The following is a 17,363-nucleotide window of genomic DNA, read 5'->3' as shown; positions in this document are numbered from 1 at the left end:
CACTGTCCTATAGCTCTGCACCTTTCTTTGCAAGTAGTTGGGCCTTCTTTGTGGGTTGTGGGTTGTTGTTTGGAGTTACTCCTTCCCCAAATTAAAAAAAAAGAATTCAAAAAATAGATAATAATAATAAAAAAAAATCACAGATTTTATCAGACCATCCAACCATTCAAAGACACTTTCCCTAAGATTTTGCAGATTTGATTCCTGGGGTAGAGGGGAAAGACTTTAGCACTGCTTCTGAGGCTCTGTTACCTGGTAGTGGGTCAACCTTGGCCAGCTGCCCATGAATCTACTCAGTCACTGCCCCCCTCAACAGGACCAGGGGTAAAAAGATGAAACAGCTTGTGGGTTGAAATAAAGACAGGGAGATCATTTACCATTTACTGACACAGGAAAAACAGAATTGCCTTGGGGAAAATTAATTGTTTGCCAATTAAAAATAGTTTGGTGGTGAGAAACAAAGCCTAAATGAAAACAACACTTTCCCTGGGTCAACTTCACACATGCACTTCCGACTCCCCTACAAGCCACCAGCACACCTCAAGCAGTGCAGAGAAGTTGGGGAATGGGGATTGCCATCAGTCTGTCCCTGCTTCTCTTTGCTGCTCCTTCCTCCTCACGCTTTGCTCCAGCCTGGGTCCTTCCATGGGCGGCAGTCCTTCAAGAAGCACTCCAGTGTGGGCTCTCCACAGGCTGCTGTTCCATCAGAAAATATCCACCTGCTCCATCATGGGGTTCTGTATGGGCTGCAGTGTGGATATATGCTCCACTGTTGTCCTCTCCATGGCTGCAAGGAAACCCTTGCTCCAGCACCCCCCCTCCATTTCTTCTCTGACCTTGGTGTTTACACTGTTGTTCCTCACTTTCACCCCTCACTCCTCTCTCTCACACTGCTATGTAGTGGTTTTGCCCTTTCTCAAGCATGTTTTGGTAGAGAGTGTCACTGGTGTCACTGAGGGGCTCAGCTTTGCCCTGTGGTGGGTCTGTTAGAGCTATCTGGAAGTGGCTGTGTCCAGTGTGGCAACCCCTGGCCTCTCCTCACAGCAGCCACACCTGCAGCCCCTAGCACATAGCCACCTACACGCAGTACATAGCTACTTACAATACTTCGGAGGCCTTTTGCATAAGATAAAGGATGACACTCTTGCTGTAGAAGCAGAAGAGGAAGAAGAAAGGAGAAGCCCCAGAAAAGAAGTAGAGAAGTTCCCTGCTGGTTGAGCAGACTGAAAGGTTTGCCCTGGGGACAGCAGAAAGGAGGAAGCAAGACCAATTGGCTAGAAATAGTTGCTAAGGAAGGGGGTGGCTGACACCCTTTGTGGCATCAGCTGAACTGTGAAACCTTACGCCTGGGCAGGTTTTGCTCTGAGATTTTAATGCTGTAGTTCAAGTCAACAGCTCAGCCAGCACTACCACACAAAGTACAGGTTTACATCTCAGCTACCAGATGGATTTACCCTATGAGCCACTCATCTGAATTGTCAGCCGTTGGCTGGCTGGATCCTAGTCTTTCACTGAGTCCTCTGTGCTCCAGGTTTTTCCATGGAGTGTCCAGTTAGGCCAGTTGGAGGCAGTTTGCGACTGCAGGGAGTCTGACACACCCTCACCTCTTCTAGCTCATGCTATTTAAGTCTAACAGTCCTTCCAGACCACTGTGTAATCTATACAATTATTTATTACATTAGATTAGCAATATTGCCAATCTAATATATGCAGTCTTTTGGCAACTAAGCTCTTTTTCTGTACATCCATTAAAAATATATAGTATCAAGGATAAGAGGGTTATGAGGGGCAGTCAACATGGCTTCACCAAGGGGAAATCATGCTTGACCAATCTCTTAGCCTTTTATGAGGAAATAACACAGTGGATGGATGATGGCAGAGCGGTGGATGTGGTCTACCTTGACTTCAGCAAAGCATTTGACACAGTCTCCCACAGCATCCTCACGGCTAAACTGAGGAAGTGCGGTCTGGATGATCAGGTAGTGAGGTGGACTGTGAACTGGCTGAAGGAGAGAAGCCAGAGAGTTGTAGTCTATGGGGCAGAGTCTAGTTGGAGGCCTGTAACTAGTGGAGTGCCTCAAGGGTCAGTACTGGGACCAGTATTATTTAATATATTCATCAACGATTTAGATGAGGGAATTGAGTGTACTGTCAGCAAGTTTGCTGATGACACTAAGCTGGGAGGAGTGGCTGACACGCCAGAAGGCTGTGCTGCCATCCAGCGAGACCTGGACAGGCTGGAGAGTTGGGCAGGGAATAACTTGATGAAATATAACAAGGGAAAGTGTAGAGTCCTGCATCTGGGCAGGAACAACCCCAGGTTCCAGTATAGGTTGAGGAACGACCTGTTAGAGAGCAGTGTAGGGGAGAGGGACCTGGGGGTCCTAGTGGACGACAGGATGACCGTGAGCCAACACTGTGCCCTTGTGGCCAAGAAGGCCAATGGCATCCTGGGGTGTATTAGAAGGGGGTTGGTTAGTAGGTCGAGAGAGGTCCTCCTTCCCCTCTACTCTGCCCTGGTGAGACCCCATCTGGAATATTGTGTCCAGTTCTGGGCCCCTCAGTTCAAGAAGGACAGGGAGCTGCTGGAGAGAGTCCAGCGCAGGGCAACGAAGATGATTAAGGGAGTGGAGCATCTCCCTTATGGGGAAAGCCTGAGGGAGCTGGGTCTCTATAGTTTGGAGAAGAGGAGACTGAGGGGTGACCTTATTAGTGTATACAAATATATAAAGGGGGAGTGTCACGAGGATGGAGCCAGGCTCTACTCAGTGGCAAACAATGATAGGACAAGGGGTAATGGGTACAAACTGGAACACAAGAGGTTCCACTTAAACTTGAGAAGAAACTTCTTCTCAGTGAGGGTGACGGAACACTGGAACAGGCTGCCCAGGGAGGTTGTGGAGTCTCCTTCCCTGGAGACATTCAAAACTTGCCTGGACACATTCCTGTGTAACCTTATCTAGGTGTTCCTTCTCCAGCAGGGGGACTGTAATACTGTGATACTGTGATACCTCATCATTGATGTCAGTAGTACATCACAAAGGTATTTCAATGCAAGAAAATAAAGTAATTTGTACATTTGCAGTGACCAGATGCAAGGCAAATGTAAATTTCTGAGTTGTGATTTTTTCCATGCTGCCATGACCAATATACTTGTCTTGCAAAACAATCAGTTCAATAAAAATACAGGATTTTTATATGGCTACAGCTGATCAGGACAGACTGTAGGATTTATCTGTCTGTCACAATACAGCCTCTCAAGCTCCAGGGTTCCCCCTGACACCAAAGCACCAGGATATTTATTCCAGACCAGATTAACATGATTTGTGTTTGTAAGCACATGACTTCTTAAAAAATTGCAAATGCCTAGTTCAATCTTTCATTCTCTATTTTTCTGCCAGCCAGACCCAACCCTTTTGGCTTCTGAGATTTGATACAATCATAGCCTGAAGTGTAATAATACAAGATTGCATAGTCACTACCAACCACTTACTTTAATTTCAACAAACTGCTGTAATTAGTGATTTACCTCGTGGGGATGTTGTGAAACATACCTAATTACAGTCTAATACAGAGCTTTGTGATCCCCAGACAATAGTTTCTAGGTAACTGAAAAATAAAACATTTTCATTGTAAAGGTTATGTTCTAAAGGATTTGGTGAAAGAGGCTTGCTGTATCCATACCTTCTGGTCATATGCAGCTCACAAGGGCATATGTATATCTCAGACCTCCGGCTGTCCTTCTCAGGAGGGCAGTGATTCTGTTCTGGCAGGAGAAAAGTCTCTCTCAGGCATCTGGGCAAAGCGTGTGCATGAGCTGTGTCACTGTATGAGCTGGCTCTTATCCCCACACAGCTTTGAGGTGCCTCCTTCCCCACAGGGAAGAAGGTCTTAACTCCCTTTCCTCCTTCTCTTGTTTGACACACTTGTGCATCCCCCCAGAGGCACAGGGAGGGAGATGTTCTCAGCAAGCATCAGTAGCTGGAAGTCTGCTCAAGTGCGGAACAGATAGCGTAAGGAAGCAAAAGCTCACTGTGTGTGCATCTGCACTTCTAAACCAGGGCAGAATCAGGTTTGCTTTGTGGTGTTGAGTGCTTGCCAAAACACACAAAGCCAAACTTTCACAACCTTCATCTTACAATATTCATTGTTTTCTGTGCATGTCTCTTAAAGCTCTTGAAATCACATATTTGTGACAAAACCTGAAGGGTGTCTTGTTTAAAGCATTTTTTTAATTCTTTTTTTTTTTACAGAGAAGGTCTTGAAAATATCACTTCTAAGACATGAAAACCAAAACGACAAAAGAATGTAAATATTTTCTAAAAGCTCATTTCATATTTTGTATCAGGAATGGTTATAAATCCCGAACTTGAGATCCTGGCAAATTATCTAGGACTGGTATAATGCTTTGAAAAGGTTTCCTAGTTAAGATTAGATTCACCTATACTCATACAAAATTGTGAATTAGAGATTGCAGAGGTAGATAACAAATATATTGAACAGCATTTTCACACAGCGCTCATCACACGCTCTGGGATCACGCTTGCCTTTTTTTTGATGTCTCTAGCAGATTCTCTAGTGCTGAAGAGTTTTGCCAGACTGAACACCAACATAAGCTAGTCTGGAGCTTGAGACCAGGTAGAACAAATAATATGGCTAATTTTGTGATAAAATGTATTAGAATCTATTTTGCATTGCTGTTGGTGATTTTGGACTAATGTCCTCCTGTTTTTCAAGCAATATATGGCTTTCCAGCACCTCCTTGCATATAGAACTTAGCCCTGGTCACCACTAACTTTGATGAACCACACTACTGTTGGTCAGCAAGGGAATGCTTTTTTTTGACAGCTGTTCCCAGCATAGAGTCTAACTGTGATCTACAGCTTTAACGCTGGGATTATTTAAGTGGGAACAATGGATAAGTGTGACTGTGTCTCAAGTTACTGTGAATTTACACCATATGACAAGGAAAAGCACAAACAGTAAAACTGAATAGTTCACATTTGCTTTGCTCAGAAATGACCTTCCACATATTCCCACTATAAATCAACTTCCCTGTAAGTAGTTACATCATGTCCACACACCTTTTTTCTGTTGCTGGTGCTTGGAGCAAAGATCAGCAGAGTTCTGTGCAGTACATGAGACGCAGACAGAGAGCACACTATTTAAAATGATTCTTAAAAGACACAGAACTGCAAGTCATTTCAGAAGGTTTTTTTTCTTTCCTGAAAATCTAAATAGTTCAATAATTTTAAAAAGACATAAATTAAATATTTTTGGCCAAACGAATGAAAGAATCATTTGAAAGTAGGTTATAATATATTTTATCCTGTATAATTAATGCATATAGCCTAATATTAGCATAATAGACAGCATAATGTATGATATAAACCCCAGATTAATTCTGAAATTCGCCGCAAGCCATCTCTGTGGAAGTAATTCTGTGGCTGAGAGGATCACAATCTGCTTAAGGGCTGCTAGTGTAATGAGTGCACTTACTCAAATAGAGCACAATTAAGTTTTTGTCTATAAAGCACATTCTTGCTTAGCAATTACAGGTTCATAGATCTTACACAAGAGTCTGTATCCCAGATCCTTTTTGGTGATATGAAGACAGCTGCCACAACCAGGGTGTTGCCCAACATCCAGTTTGCCAGAAAAGCTGGTGTTCCACCTGAGCCTCTAGCTGGGGCAGACAGGTTCTTCAGTTTAATGTTAAATGAAAATGCAGTGTAATGACAATGAAGTTTCTGGAGCGTATCTTTTGCAGTTTATGTTTAATAGTGCAGCAATTCAGATAACAAGTTACAGTGCTGATTCAGCAAGGCATATATGCACGTGCTAAAACCCACAGATTTCAGTGGGATTTAATCAAGAGCAAAGAGTTAGGCACGTAGTTAAAATTGAGATGAGCTTTAATGGCTTCCTGCATCATAGCCCAGCAGCCCTTACTTTCTTCCCTAAGTTTACAGGACTTGTTTTCTTCTGAAGAGGCACTCCAATTCCCTTTGTATCCTCATTAAAGTTGACAAGGTAATCTGCCAGCATTTGCTTCCAGTACATCCAGGTCTCTAGTACTTGGGGTGCTCTGTGGAGCACTGTTCCGAACGTGGGCTCTTAGAAAGTTTTGCTCTGTCACAGGAAAAGAGAAAAGCTCACTGAGTAAAGTTTGTTTTCTCTTATTCCCTTACCAATTTTAGAGCCTAGATAACTTTTTGACTGTAGAAGGTTTTGTTTGGTTTTTTACCTTGCTTAGTGTCTAACATAGTATCAACCCTCTTTCACCATTAGTTTGAGCTGCTGCTGTGGCATAGGAGAGGGACTGCTGAGGCCTGGGGTAGACACTGTCCTCTTCATTCGGCTGCAGCAGACCATCACAAACAGGTAGCTGGAGGTAGCAACATGTTAATTTGCTATCGCACAATTCATCAGAATTTGTCTATCATCTGAAGTCTTATTTTACATTGTGGCACAGTCCTCTTTCAATTTCAAGCTCTTAACATTGATTTTGTGGGGTGGCTTTATCTATAGTGTCAACCTGCCATGCACATTGTCCTTGTGGGTGAGAACAGTGCTCCCAGGGAGACTGGCAAAAAGTGAGAAAAGCAGGATCTCCAACAAAAATGTAGGAGACATTACCTACCTGGTCCTTGGTGGAATCAAGGGCTGCAGCAGTGATGGATTCTGCCTATATTAACTTCAGGGAATTACATTGTAACTGAACAATCCCCACACAGGTCAAGATTTTTATCAAACGTCATCAGCATCTTAATGAGCCAGTGAATCATATCTAAACTACTCCTTTAAATATTCAGTGTTAACTGTAAAAACCTCTTGCTGTTAAAACGAACAAACAGGATTCCGTTTGTTTTGCCTTTTCTTCCCTGTCTTTCAGCAGAATGTTCAATAAACATTCTAGACACTGGTTTTGAAAATACTGCTGTCACTGTAAGACTGAGGAATCAATTAGTTAAACTGTTGATAACATAAAATAGCAAAGGATTCTGCAGAGACAGCAGATGGAAAGAAAATAATAAAGAAGTAATTATTATTCGTGAGAGTTTAAACTCAAAAGCTTGCTTGCATGTTAGGAAGACTCATTGCACTAAGACTGGCTTTCAAATAATGTAATTTGTACTGGAGGAGCAAAAATGCTCAGGTTAGAAGTCAATTAAGATGGTCAGACAGAAAGGAAATGGGGTGGAATGAAAGACATACTCTCTTGCAAAACAGACCAATTCACCAGAAAGAAGTATGAATTAGAAAATCTGACATGTGGAAAAAACTTCCTCTGAGCCCAGACAGATAGAAATACAGATTTTAATATTGTAAGTTGAAATCTCAAAGGAATTCCATGATCATGTACAGGGGTAAGTACAGTCCATGCAGCCTACATACAGTTTAGGCAAATCAATCTTGATTTATATGTCAAAAGAAGGGAATCACAGCCACATCATGAGAATCTGGAGCAGTGCTGGCTGGTGAGCAATGCGAAAATGGGAAATGTCTTTGAGTTAAGGCAAATGAAGTCTCTCCTCATTCAACCCTGTACTGTTTTGATGCATTTCAGTCCCTCTCTTTCCAGGAACTCAGGAGTTACTCAAACTGCAGTAACCTCTGTAAAAATTTTTCAGTGAGAGAGGTAACAGGACAAAGCCAAATAAATGAAAAGTACCCAAAATGCATAATGATGGCTCACTTTGGGACTCTAGCTTTACTCTGGTCAGACCTATTCAGCAGGATCTGTGCCCCCAGCAGAACAGTCTATTAATTGTCTCTGGTTTTAATCAGAAAAGGAAAAATGTCTCTCTCCTCTACTTTTGTAAGTGACTGCATGTCTTCAGCGCAGGCAAACTACCAAAAAGTCCCTTTTTTTTTTATTTCACAGCACTCACTAGGGTCTACTGCTATCAAACAAACTAGATCTGAGGGTAAGTTTCCTTAGCCCTGTTGTAGTTAGATATGTAACCCTGAGTTTGTCACCTAGAGCAATCTCTTTGTAGGCAGTGGAAAAAAAAGCTTTGGGATGGCAGTTCATCTCAGATAAGCACTTTTGAATAGTAGCTTGCCCAACCTATCTCAACTGTCTGTTTTTCACTGATAACTATAAGGTCAACAAAGAATGGTGAACACAATAGACGGACATCAAAACTTCAGCTGTTTAAAACTGACCTTCCAAAGCTGTTTTAGGTAAATCACACTTTTTCATGCAGAACTGTTTATCATTGATTATTTCCAGCAGTTCTCTTCATGTTATAGGTGCTTTGCAGAAATGAAACCATACTCCATGCCAGAAAGGGCTTACATCTGGAAAGCAACTAAACCAAATGACCTCACACACATTGAAGAGGTGCCTGTTACAGCAAATCAGCTTCAAGCAACTGGCTAAATTATATTCATGTTAATTATGAAGGTGAGGTATTTATTTAGATAAATATACTGAGTAAATAACCCTGGATCATATCCTGAAAGAAATCCATTACAAATCTTATTCAGGCATACAAAAAGAGGCTCCAATTTAAATACATTTGTAAGATAAGGCAAACACAATGTTGATTTCATGGATTAAGATGGATTGTGGTCAATTTTTTTATATTTCTTGTTTAAAATTATTTCCTTTTAAAATAATTGGCTTTGAAGCTCCTCTCTCTATTTCACAGCTATTTACACACCAAAGGACTAAAGAACAAAGAACAGAAAATGACAATAAAATAATTAGGAAACATCAAAAATACAGCCAGGTGTCATGAACGTAAAAGAAGTGCACTAAAGAAACGTCCCAAACCCCAGACTGTGAGCGAAACCAAACCAAACAGGTAAAACAAAAATATGAGCATATTTTACATAATGAGCAATTATGTAAAAATAATACAAATAGATGTAAAAAAAAATAGGAAAAAAAAAAAAGAGCAATTACACTTGGTCAAAATGTCTATGCATATTGCTCAGTTGTGGCAGGGAACTGACATTCCACTGATGGGAAACTTGTCTGTCTCAGGGTGTCCTGCAATCTGCTGGCTGTCCTGCCAAGAGCCAGCACCAGCAACTCCCCATGAGAGCACCGGTCATCTCCTACCAGTCCTGTGGGAAAGACTGGTTTCCTAATCACACAGTCATGCTCAATGCTTTCTGTTGTCCTCTTTGTTGCCATTTCCACATCATCTCTGCCAGTAACTTCTTTCTGGAAGCCTTGGTGCTACCAGAGTTAGTGTCCCAGGCAGCAGGTCATTCCTACCCTCCTTCTCCTGCTGTTGGGACTTGGACCCTCTAAGGGGATTGTCAGCAATGACAGCTTCACCTCTTCAAGGGAATAGGACTCACAAACCCAGGGAAAGAGAACATTATTCTTTTGCTGATATTGAAAGAAAATTTTAACTCCTCTTTGACTTTCTAAGTCACTTCAGAGAAGACTGACAATTTTATGTCCCAGTTCTCACTGCTGTCCCTTCTTGCACTGATGTTGCTGGGTTTTTTATTTGTCTACATGAAGACAATAGCAGATGTGCTGGTTTTGGCTGGGGTAGTGTTCATTTCCTTCATGGTATAGGGCTATAATTTGGATTTTTGCTGGAAACAGTGTTGAGGACACAGGGATGTTTCCATTACTGCTGAGCAGTTCTTACACAGAGTCAAGGCCCTTTCTGCTCCTCACACCACCAGCGAGTAGGCTGAGGGTGCACAAGGATTTGGAAGGAGGCGCAGCTGGGACAGCTGACCCCAATTGACCCAAGGGATATTGCATGACGTGATGCTCAGCACATAAAACTGGAGGAAGAAGAAGGAAGGGGGAACAATTGGAATGATGGTGTTTTTCTTCCCAAGTAACATGTGTGATGAAGCCCCCTGGTTTCCTGGGGACAACTAAACACCTGTCTGCCCATAAGGATCAGTGAATGAATTTCTTGTTATGTCTTGCATGTGTGCATGGCTTTTGCTTTACCTCTTAAACTGTCTTTATCTCAACACGAGTTTTCTCATTTTTACCCACTTTTACCACTTTTATGATAGATTAAACCACGATAGCAGGAAAGATTAATGACCATGTGTGATCAGTTGTCAATGAAAACATCACTGCAACACATTTGCTCTCCTCTTTGGTATTCCTACTGAATTAAAAACTTTTCTCAATCTTATCGTGGCAGTGGGACAAAATTTGGGCTGCAGTAACACTGGCAGTAAGGTGGGGTACAGCAGCATAGAACTAGCACATGTGTGATGGTTCCTCTTTAACCTTGGCATTTTCCCAATCATATCAGACTGGTATGAGTGACTTTGACAGTGCCTTGGGCTTCATACCACTAGAGGTCATGCAATGTACTTATTATCTAAGCTGCTTTTGAAAAATGCTCTAATACTCCACAAATAGTGGATAAATTTGTACTGACTGCAGTTCCAGACGCTGTTTTGGCCTCTAGATGTCCCCACTTTGTACACGTGTAGATAACTACGCCACAATAAATTGCCCCATCTATTCTGTTGCCCGAGCTTGGGATTTATCTTGAATAGTACACAAGTGGGGAAGGATGAGGAATTGGAAATATGCAAATAATGTTAGCATGAAAAGCCTGCTTTATAAAATGAACTATCTTATCCACTAAAATAAGGAACAAACAGTGAAAGACAATACTACGAGTGGTGGATTGTGTTCGACCTGACTACCATGATGCTGATTCCACTAATGTATCTGCCTTGGACTTTTCCTATCTTGGAGGTACAGTTTGAGATAATATTGATTGTATCTTGAAGCAGCTGACAAGTGCTCTCTATCTTTTGATTACAAGCCTTTTGGTGTCTTTCTCCTCTTTGCCTTTGGCCAGTAACACCCTTATCTGTACCACCCACATTCATCTCCACCTGGAATAGGCACGCTTTTAGGGACCTGTCAGACTTCACATCCTGTCACAACTTGCTCAGTCCTACTATCATAATTTTTCCATGAGATGCAGATCTGTTGTGAGTGGGCTCAACTGTTGGACCCAGCATGTTTTCCCTTAGAGCGTGCTACTGGTATTAGCCAGGGTCCATCAGCAGCTAGAGCTTATCCAACCACACTGCCCTCACCAGCCTGAGTTTGCTTATTCTTATTAAAAACCCAACCAACTCCCAGCACTGACATCACCTGCTTTATTCTGCACTGTTGTCTGATTCTCTAGGCAGCCCCTTCTGCCTCCCTGATTAGGGTTCTCCCAGGTTGTGGGGAACTGGCAGCTTGTGTAGCCTTTTGAAAAACATGTCTCCAAATTTCCTACACAATTTGGCAGATCCTGCAAAATGACAGCAGTAACAGTCTATCAGTTATTTAGTTTCCACAGTAATAAGAATTTACAATTACATTGTTCACATCCTTCTGATGGACCATTCTCCTAGACTTTTGCCAGTCTGGAAAACTCTGGAGATAAGTATTGTTACTGAACTAGATATTACATTCATAATCTCATCATTGATAATTTAATCTCATTTTATCATACACTGATAATCTCATCATTGTATATAAATACGTGAAGGGAAGGTCTAAAGAAGACAAAGCCAGCCTCTTTTCGGTAATGCCCTGTGGTAGGACCAGAGGCAAAGGGCAAAAACTGAAACACAGGAGGTTCCTTTTGAACACCAGGAAACCTTTTTCACTGTGAGGATGACTGAGCACTGGCACAGGCTGCCCAATGGAGACTGTGGAGTCTCCATTGCTGGAGATGTTTAAAAGCTATTTAGACATGGTCCTTGGCAGATGGGTCTAGGTGGCCCTGCTTGAGAAGGGGAATTGGACCATATGACCCCCAGAGGTCCCTTCCAACCTCATCCATCCTATGGTTACTGGCCAGTTAACTCTTATTGTCACTCTCTTCATAAATTATTTATTATCTATGCAGGAGATTGCTTAGATTATACAAATTGACTTTGTTAATATATTGGTAATAATTCAGCTCTTTCAGCATAAGAAGTGTCTATGGAAATATGGCAGGCAAGTTACATCTTCTTGATAAACCACTAAGCTTCTTTCAAAGCTACGGAGCAGTGTTCAGCATGATGGGAGCCATTTATCATCCAAGTGTCCTTCTCTGTGTATGTTTTCAGATCTAATATTTGTAGAAGGGATTCGTTTTCCTGTAGAAGAAAATAGTTTCCTGATTTCCACCCCCCCCCCCCCCCCCCCCCCAACCCCCCCCGGAACAAGAGCAAAAATAAGTACTTCTAGACACTATCAAGATAGATTTAACCTTTTTCTTTCATATACCTAGCCATGCCTCTGGGCTACCTAATTCAGATAAAGCCAAGACACTTGGCATAACTTTACTTGTAACGATTCACTTTCTAGGCTATGCAATGCCTACAGAAATAGCATATTGAGTGTAATCAAGATTCCATCAAACATCATTTTGACTTTCTGTTACTCTATCAAGAAGAGATCTGCAGGCTTTTCCAGGAGAGCTTTGTCAAAAGATTTGGAATAATTGCGAAAATATAGAATAGAAATAATTTATAAGAAATTCGATGCCACAACACTGTACCCACATTTTTCCCAATCTTTCCTCGTTGTACTTTAGAACTACATTCAAAGAAACCTTCCATAGGCACTCTTTCTGGTAGTGGCCACCTGACAGCTGACCATGAGAGAGCACCTGTGTGCATGACTGCAGTTTCAGATGATGTTCACATACTCCTCATAGGGCTAGACAAGATTTATCTTGTGCAGGATAATTCAAGTGCTTCAACTGAGGCTCACTTGCTCAGAACTTTTCAGATTCTTCTGGCACAAGTGGAGCAGCAGCACTCAGATATTCACTTGTTTAAAAATTCATGGCAAATGTGGTGGGGAGTGATGAGTAATGAGAACAGCGATCACTTAGCTGCTTCTTTGAGCAATCATAACATTGAAATTCATAACCACAATTTGCACCTGCAAAGAGTAATGAACAGCCACCTTCTGAGGAATAAGAGAAAACCTGCTTTGTCCCTTGCAGAATGTCACTTCCTGATATCACATACAGCTAGAAAGGGAAAGCAGTATGTTTGGGTATGAGGGAGACGGCAGAGCACCCTTCCGTAGATAACGTTTCTAGTCATATCCCTCTCAGACACTTTGAAAGTTTACCATGACATAAAAGCTGTAAGATGTGGCTGTGCAGCAAGTGACTTTTGCACCTTGCAAATAGCACAGAGCAGCTTTTACTTTTACTCTAGCTAGACTCATGTTTAGGAGAAAGGCTACTGTTGGTTTCTGCATTTGCACTGATGGAAAATGGAAGCTCTGAGATTTTCTTGGATATATAACACCTCTGCAGAACTGGTACTAACAGAGAAATATGTCACAATTGCTGGCACTTCCAACAAGCTGGAGATTCAAGCAGATTTGTTTTTACAGTAAAAATATTACATGTCCTTCATAATTTTACTGCAGAAGACTTAGTTGTCTTTAAACTCACATCTGCAACAGGGCGTATTTTGCGGGATCCCAGGGTGTAGGGCTATCTTACATGAACATGGGAGAGTAGCCTACAAGATGATCCCACTATTGCTGGAAGCTGGCTAGCAGTTCAAAATGGGTTGCCATTTTAAAGCACAGTGATGGGACACTTTGGCTTAAAAGGGAAGGAAAGAGAAAGAGGGAGATGGTAAGGAGAGCAGCTGACATGCTAGCTGCTATGCAAGGTTGACCTGTCTGCTAATCAACTTACTACTGCATTCCAGATTAATGTGCTAGAACATTTGAGCATGTAAGGGAAGCTGCATAAACATGCCACATATTGAGATAGGGATTTGTTTGGTTTTCAAGTCTGTTATAAGCACAAGCAGCTGTGAGGTCTTTCCCTATCAGAACCAGTCCTACAATGGCATGTTAGATCAATGAAAATCTCAAAACTGTTGCTTGCATCAGCACAAAGGGCCAGTCTCAACAGAGATGTGTGATACAGAAAAGGTCTTGATTGAGGGCAAGCTCTTCAGTGTTACTGACAAGGCATGGACAGCGCTACTGCCAATAGCTCAGAGGCAGAACAGGGCTTGAAAATAGGACCTTGCATTTGCCTGACATGATATTAGTCAGCTCTGGGAACAAGAATAAACCTCAGGTATGTCTCAGTTCATGATAACGATGGCTTCCATAACAAAGGAAATTATAAAAATGCTGAGCAGACTATCTGATGGTGGTTCTGGCAGGATTAACTTTTTAATAAGAGAAGGCTGGTAGGCAAAAGGAATGGGGTGGGCTGATCCATATCTTTCTCTGTGGTGTGTTGATCAGACTAGTGCGAGTCAATCATGTGAGTCAACTATCAACTCTATGCAAATGCACGTTTATTAGCATTTAATACCAAAATCCTCCTGCATCCCTCCAGGTATGGCTGAACTCTGTTGAATGGCTAACTTCTGTCCTTTGCTCTGTTTCAGTGCCATCTCATAGCTTTAGTTTTAAGCCTTTGATAGGTCTGTTGTGATCCCACTTGGACATTGCTTTCCATCTTCTTGAGCACACCTCATTGTTTCCGTGTCAAGTGTGCCCTTTCAAACAGTGAGCGGTTCAAAGACGGCTGCCTGGGACCAGATGAAAAATAGCAAATGGGAGGAAAGCAGGAATAGAACAAAACAATAGTTTTGCTCAGCAGCCAGGCTGACTTCTGCAACATATGTGGTGGCTGCTAGGCAAAGGTAACATCCGGGTTCCACCTGTAGAGAACATGAAGAAGGTTTAGTGCAGAACAGCTTGGGAAAGCAGGTGGAGGCTGGGAGAAAAAGATCAGAGCACAGAATAACAGCAGGGCTATTACAGTAACGGAGCTACCCCTGGAGGTGAAATCACTGATGTTTCTAATGGACTGAAAATGCCACAGCGATCTGCTATCTACACTGCTGTAAGGAACTGGGCTCTGCGAACACAGCTCGCTTACAAGGATGCAGCCTTGTGATGTAGAGACAAGCTCGAATTGTTAGCTTTTTCTTATTTGATATCACATGCTCTAGGTGATCCTGCTTAAATGAGTTAACTATCAATACAACATGATACTGATCCATGAATGTAAAGAGGCAGCAAAATTTTGCCTGTATAGAACAAACACACTGTGCATACCAAATTCCCTGGCAACAACACATTAGACAGAACAGTTGAGCATCACTGCCCTAGCTGGACAGAAATGATTATACTCCCATCACCAGTTTGTGTATGTATTTTAGTTACATCCACATAGTCCAAAGTAAGGATAAGTTGTGCCCAATTTTGTGCACAACAATGGAGAAAAGATTTTTTTTTTTTAGTATTTTTTTTTTAATTCAGGAATAAGATTTTGAGATGGTACCTACTGAAGTATTGATTTCAGTGCAAGTGTTCCTAGGACAAGGTGATGCCTGTGCAGACTACAAGGGCAAGGCAGCAGTGAAAACACCAGAAAGTGTGAATGAAGAGTTTTAAAACCTGATGGTAGCACTGACGCGTGAAACTATAGATGAATGCTTTCCTCCACAAATGATACAGATCAGCAAGAAAAAATAAAACTAACAAAATAAAAATAATTAAAACTGGATTATTATGCTTAACTATTGAAAGAATTGCCTGGATTTTTCTCACTGTTGCTGGAGAGGAACAGGCACAGCACAGTGAACTGTGAGAATGTTGCAAGCTAAACCAGAAGTTACTGGTGGAAGACTTTGCAGAAAGTAACTTAAGACCTTGACTGGGGCTCAGCTGAGAGGTAGATGAAATTACAATACACATGGAAATTGTCTTTCTAAAAAGAGCCACCATACCCTTAGTGATTTTACCCAGCACTATGCAGCATGCAATAAAAACAGTAAAGAGCCTGTTACTGCCAAGCTGCTTTTTATTTTACAACTTTATCAGCATTACACGTACTTAGCAGTGCACTGCATACCTGTAGTCTGCTGTGAGGCCTGTAGGTTTTATATCCTAAAGATATGCATTATATTGTATGTAGGTTGTATATCCTGAAGATATACCATAAAGATTTGGTGGTATAATGCTCTCATTATACTATAAATGTTAATTTTGAATGTGAGAGTAAACATAAGGCAGTCTTGAGGCAGGAATTTTTAATGGTTCACATAGATTTAAGAGCTAGGTCTTCAGGGCAAATTACTGCTTTTCATCTCTAAGAGGTTTACAAATGACGGCACTATCAATGTAAACTTTCAGCCCTGCACTATCAAACGTTTAAAGGTAATTGCAGACAATTATAGCAGATTTTGAGGGTTGTTGAGGAGTTTGCATAAATACCATGTTTAAAAGGTCTGCATATAAATAAAAATGTGGATTTACATAGCTGTCATCTTGAAATGTTTCTAAAAAGGAGTCTCCTAAACAAAACTATGTGTGACAAGAGACAATTCCAGATCCAGTAGCAGAAGAGAACGTCTCGAAGAGATACTCTTGTAACTAGACAACCCCAATAAATACCTTCAGAAACAGCCAGGCAGCAACGTTAAGAAAGAGGACAGCACTAAAGGAGACAGCATCTGTCATATAACTAATTAAACACGTGTCCAAACATGTTCTGCCTTCTTCTTATGCAGAAAAATGGGTAAAGTAAATGTTGGAAGTTGCGACTGAAAATAACAGTTCTGGGAGAAATGTCACAGAAGCAGGAAGGTCAGCGCTGCTCATGCCACTGCTGGGAACTGGGAGGAGATTCCTCTGGCAAGCAAAGGCAAAGCACACTCCTGCTGCTGCTGATAAAAACCGCATAAACACGAGTTTTAAAGCATTTCTTAAGAACCAAACACTTTCATTACTCAGAATTCCCTGGTATTACTGGTAAAAATAAAATAATGAAAATGTTCCATTCAGTAAAGAAAAAAACTAAAGAAGGAAGTTCCGATTTTTGCTTGTTTGCAAGAAACAGAAAGTGACTTTTCTTTCCCTCCCCAACCCGAGATGATTTTAAAACACGTGTTTTGGGCTTTTTTAATATCAAATACATTTAGAATGAAAAATGCTGGGAAGAAGGAGAAAAAAAAAGCCTAGGTGGGAAAGCGCTCTGGTGATTCTAATGAGTACATTCTCGCTCCCTGTGGAGAACGTCTACCAATTCGTAGAGACCCGGAGCGACCGGTGCCTGCGTTTATCCTCTCTCAGGCCTCACGGAGACCCGCAGCTCCCGGCCCAACTCGGACCCGGGCAAGGCGGGCTCCAGGGTGATGATTTCCATCCAACACCGCACCTGTGCAGCCGCTGCGCACCGGTTTGCTGTAGGATATGAGGAGACCGGGATGAGCACCTGAGATTCCCGAAACGAAACCAGCTCCGGGGTGGGGTTGGACAGGGCCGTTCTCACCCACCCCGGGACCTCCCGCCGCTTCACTTCCACGAGGCCGAGCCCAGAACAGGGAGAACACCGCGTCTTTACGGCACATGAGCC

This window comes from Pezoporus flaviventris, unplaced genomic scaffold (assembly GCF_033815535.1).
Source record: "Pezoporus flaviventris isolate CSIRO_AGI_PZ_B2104156 unplaced genomic scaffold, CSIRO_AGI_Pfla_v1 ptg000030l, whole genome shotgun sequence".
NCBI classification, from domain to species: Eukaryota; Metazoa; Chordata; class Aves; order Psittaciformes; family Psittacidae; genus Pezoporus; species Pezoporus flaviventris.
This window is presented reverse-complemented; position numbering follows the sequence as displayed.